A 5,860-nucleotide genomic window follows, 5' to 3' on the forward strand; every position below is an offset into this window, starting at 1 on the left:
TCATCAGTAACACGATTAATGACATCAATGGCTTCTTGAATAGGGATATTAGTATAAAGGGAAACAACGTCAAAGCTTACTAACAGATCCCCAGGCTCTAGCCTTATATCTTTCAACTCTTTAACAAAGGAAGCAGAGTCTTTAACAAAGGAATCGGTGCGACCAACAAGAGGTTTGAGTTTTTGAGCTAGGAATTTAGCAAGAAGATAAGTGGGCCCACCTATTGTGTTAACAATAGGTCTTAGGGGGATCCCATCTTTATGAATCTTCAGAAGGCCATAAATTATGGGGGTGAGAGGGTTGCTTTCAATAAGCTTTTTGCTGAGATGATTAAGAGCATTATTAGATTTTATGGCAAAAGAAACTTCTTTAGAAACTTTCTTAATAGGATTCTTATTAAGCTTAATGTAACTACCATTGTTATAGAGATGGTCATTCATTTTGTTAACATAATCGGCTTTATCTAAAATAACAACGGCCCCACCTTTATCCGCTCTTAGGATAACAATGTCAGGGTTATCCCTTAGGGCTTTTAGGGCAAGAAACTCATTTTTTCTAATGTTGTTTTTAGGAGGCTTTGCCTTCCTAAGTACAATATTACAATCATGCCTAATAAACTCCTTAACATTGTCAAGAAGGTCTCTAATTCCATATTCAATGTTACAATTAATGTCCTCAAATAAAATCTTTTTAGGATCAAGGACGAAATTGAGCCGTTTATCCAAGAGGCGAAAAACAAATACATCCAAAATTACACTAAAAAGGTTAATAACATTTTTAAAAATGCTCTGTAAAGAATTATTATTATTATAATTATTAAAAAAAATATTATTATAAGAGTTCCGAACTTTGCTTTTAATATTTTTCTCATTTTATTAGTGAAATTACTTTTATGAATATTATTTCTAATATCATAATAATCATTTATTATATCATTTCTTTTAAAATAAAACTTGTTATTTTCATTATCAAGAATGTATTTAATAAATGAATTTTGAATCATTTTAATATTATCACCATAGTGAATATCTTTAATATTTAAATTTTGAATCATTTTAATCTCATCATCAAAACCTTTTTTCTCCCCCATTTAAGTTCGGAATATCATTAACATTAAAGTTGTTATGTGAATTATTTATATTCTTGTAACTTATTCTTAAAATATTACGAGCATATGAAATTTGGGAAATATTTCGACTTAAATCTCATAAACATATGTTAACGTATTAAATATTAGACATATTTTAATATATTAAATATTAGTGTACATTTATTTGCTATCAGAAATATTGCTTGATCTTATATTTTTTCGTTATTCCATGGAAAAATTAGATGTTCAAAATTCGAAAGGTATGCCAATTCCTCATGAAAATCAAAGTTTTCAAAATCATGTATAATTTCTCTTTATTCCTTATTTGAGACTTAAGTTACAACTACCACACTCATGGCATTTTTGTCATCTTCTCCCTCCACTATAGAGAATATTTGTTTTTAAACATGCATTTTGGGTACCATTGGTGTCTTTTTCTAAATTAATATTTTATTGTTTTTTATACATTATTTTTCCTCTTCGTCTAATACATGTTAGACAAATAATTGTCATTTTTTAGTTTTGGGTTTATGAAATTATTTTTCTATTTAAAATAAATTTGTGTTGAAGATGTTTTACTTGTTATCAGAATGTTGTATTTTCATAATGCTATTTTTATGATATTTTGGTGTTTTTTCTATGAAATATAATTTTATATAAAAATCCTTTACTAAGGTTAATATTCACAAAGATATAGGCATTTGTAAAAAGACAAACTTGGATGTGTAACTTTTTTGGTATTGTGGATATGTTACATGGTTGCACTATCTAGACTTCCATAATGATTTTTTCATTAATGTAATATAATATTGTTGATCTAGGTGGGTGTTGGTGGCCAACCACCTATTTCACTTGGACCCCTACTAGTGTCTTTTTCATTTTTATAGTTTCCTTAATTGTAGTAGAATTTACTATTTTTGGTTGTTTTTTAGGTCATGAACTTTCGGAGCCATTTTGAGGCCCTAAACAACGTTTTTTTGCAAAAACCGATTGAAAGTTGTAGTCCTTAGTTATATCTTTCTAATGAGGTATTGTGCGTGTCAAACAAAGATCGTATGCCAAAAACAATGTAAACTTTGAAACGGGAACTATAAACTCAAAACGAGAACTCTGCCCAAAAAACCCTGAAAAAACATGAAAAACAGTGCTAAAAACGAAAAGTGTGTATACTAGAACGATGGTTTTTTTTTTAGGGTCAATTTTGAACATGTTTTAAAAATGGTAGTGAGAACGAATTTTTTGTGCAAAAATTGTGCAAAAACTAGCCTAAAAATGAAAAGTGCTAATAATGGAATGATGGATTTTTTTTAGGGTTAATTTTCAACATTTTAAAAAAATGCCAGTAAAACCGAATTTTTATGTGCAAAAATTGTGCAAAAAACACCCTCAAAACGAAAAGTGTTGATGCTCGAATAACACTTTTTTTTTTGGGTAAATTTTCAACATTTTGAAATAATAGTGTAAAAGATTTTGTTATGACTCTGAAAAACATTAAAATTTCAAAAAAAATAATGAAAACATAAAATTAAAAATAAAAACAAAAATAAAAACAATGAAAAAAACACAAAAAAGGTTTTAAAAAATACCAAAACGTAAATAAAAATATATATTAAAAACAAAACATAAAATAAAAAAAAAAATCAATTAAAAAAAAAAAAAACCTATAAAATATAAGAATTAAAAAAAAAATTAAAGAAATAAATAATAAGAGAAACATATTTTCGAAAAAATAACATTTTTTTTAATGTGGTAAACCATACAAAAATTTGGAAAAAAAAAATAAAAAAAAATAAAAACTATAAAATTAAGTAAAAATGGGAAATTTAAAAAAAGCATTAAGAAAAACTAAAAAAATAAAATAAAATTAAAAACAAACTAGATTAAAAAAATAGAAAAATAACAAAAAATAACGAAAAAATTAAAAAAAAAATACAAAAATTAAGATTAAAAACATTTTCAAAAAACCCTAAAAAACAAAACTATGCTGAAATTAAAAATAAAATAAAAACACCAAAAACAATTAAGATTAAAAAAAATACATATTTTCAAATTAAACATCATTGTCAAAAAAACATTTAAATTAAAAAAGCTAAATAAATTTTTGATATTTATTAAAATAATATTTAAAATATTTAAAATATATATTTTACAAATATATATAAAATTAAAAAAAAAAACATTTAAAATTTATATATATATATATATTTAAATACAATAAACATATTTAACAAAATTTATTTTTTATTTTAAAAAAACAATTTTATCAGCCACCGCCCCCACGGGCGACCGGGCGGTAGCTATTCAATTCCGAGAATTGAATAGCCACTTCCCAGTCACCCACACGGGCGGTTGGGCGGTGGCTATCCGATTCTCCGAATTGAATAGCCACCACTCAGCCGCCTGTGGGGGTTGCCGGGTAGTAGTTATCTGATTCTCAGAATCGGATAACCACTCCACGGGCGGCCGAGCGATGGCTATCCGATTATGAGAATCAGATATCCACCTCAAGGGCAGTTAGGGGGTGGTTATCTGATTCCAAGAATCGGATAGCTACCCCCTGACTACCGGTGGGTGTGGTTATCTGATTCCGAGAATCGGATAGCCACCCCCTGACTGCCGGTGGGTGTGGTTATCTGATTCTTGGAATCGAATAGCCATCGCTCGACCCCCCGTGGGGGTGGCTATCCTATTCTCGGAATTGAATAGGCATTGCTCGGATGCCCGTGGGGGTGGCTATCCGATTCTCGGAATCGAATAGCCATCTCCCGGTTACCCATAGAGGGCTATCCAATTCTCAGAATCAGATAGCCACTGCCCGACCACCCCCATGGGTGGCTGGGCGGTGGCTATCCAATTCGCGGTGGCTATCCAATTCTCGGAATTGGATACCCACCGCTTAGCCGCCCGTGGGGGTGGTCGGGCGGTGGCTATCTGATTCTTAGAATCAGATGGCCACCACTCAGTCGCCTATGGGGATGGTCGGGCGGTGGCTATCCAATTCCAAGAAACGGATAGCCACCCCCATGGGCAGTCGGGCCATGGTTATTCGATTCTGATTACGAAAACTAATACTGTTATGCGTTCAGTATTTGTAATATGTGATTTTCGCATTAATTCTTAAGTTAATCATTATTTTTTGAAAAAAAAAATTGATTATTATTATTATTTTTTTGACATGAAATTAATAAAAAAAATTATTATTTAACCATTTTTAGTTAAAACTTTCGTATAAAAATTGTGATTTTGACATGTTAATTCTAGCAAAAAATTATCAAAACGTGTAGTTTTTTAGTTACATTTATGTTAAAAATGGTTATTTTTATGTCCATTGTTAAAAAATATTGTTTTTTAGAAACAATTATTTCATGTGGATTGAAAAATTAATTAAGGATGTATAATTATGTAGAATATCAAAAAGTCAAAATATCGACTTTCTAATTTAAAAATGCAAAACGATAAAAACCTCACTACAAAAAAATTAAAATTAAAATAATAACAAGAAAATATGAAGAAAACGACCACTTCAAAAATTATTAAATTTACAAAATAATTATTTACATTTCATGCAATAGAAAATTTAAAGTAAAAAAATAGGTCTTTTAAAAAAAGGGTCTGATGTAGAATTACCACTTTTTAAAATCAACAAGAAAATCACTACCATTCTAAAACACAATGTACATAAAAAAAATTAAAGTGCCAAAAACTCTGCTCTAAAAAAAACATGTGTGTTCTGCATCACCCCTTTTCAAAATCAGGTCACTTTTTTGCTATCTCTACGAAACGGGTAACAGTATCAGTGCCCGTTTCAAGGTTTACATTGTTCAAAGTTATGACCTCGAGAAATTGATGTACCAATTTACCCAAACGAGGCCCATAGTTTTGGCACTTCATCTCCTAGGGTTAGGGTTTTGGATGTTTAAGGTTTTCCCTTGTTTCTCAATAATAAATAGGCCTTCGAGATTCATTGAAACATAGTTCATAGCCATGTAGCCTCCACATATCTTCTCAGAGATAAGCTACCATCGCCCGAGCTAGTCTTATTTCCATTCTGTTTGTAAGAATATTTTAGTATTTGATATTAATGAAATGAAGTGTTATTTCTGCTACATCTTTGTATTTATGGTTATATTTATAATTTGTTGCGTTCTTGTTAAATTCAGATTAGTGGTATCTTGTATGTCCCCAATGAGGTCGGGATATAATTATTTAGGGCTTGAACTAGTCGAACCTTTGCAAGAAGAGCCTCACAAATCCCGATGGCCTCCCATGGGGGAAGAAAAGAAATACGAGGGGGTAATAGATTTTTTCAAAATCTTGCTCGAAGAATCTCTCAAGCGACAGAGGAACGCGATGATGGAAAACTTTTCTCATATCCTTCAGCAGCTATCCAGGGGCAATGCATCTACTTCCAACAGCTACTTAGGAAGCGCCACACCCCTTAAGGTACAAGTTAACTTTGACGTTCCCATATTTGAGGGTTAGATATATGCGGACACTGTAGATAAATGGTTAAATCTGTTAGAAGGATATTTCTCTGTTCATGATTTTTCTAGCCAAGAAAAGATTACTTTTGCACTTCTCAAAGCTGCCCCCCATTCCAGGGACTGGTGGGAAACCCACTGTGAGTAGAAGGACGAGAGGGAACCCTCACTATTTTTAGTCACACCCACTTGGAATTTGTTCCGGGATGCCATCAAGGAGAAGTACTACCCTGTCAGAATCTATGAAAATAAATACATAAACTGGACCACACTGTGGCAGGTAAGGGAC

This window comes from Pinus tabuliformis, chromosome 6 (genome assembly GCF_031772625.1).
Source record: "Pinus tabuliformis cultivar Carrire ecotype Pingquan chromosome 6, CPIR1, whole genome shotgun sequence".
NCBI lineage: Eukaryota > Viridiplantae > Streptophyta > Pinopsida > Pinales > Pinaceae > Pinus > Pinus tabuliformis.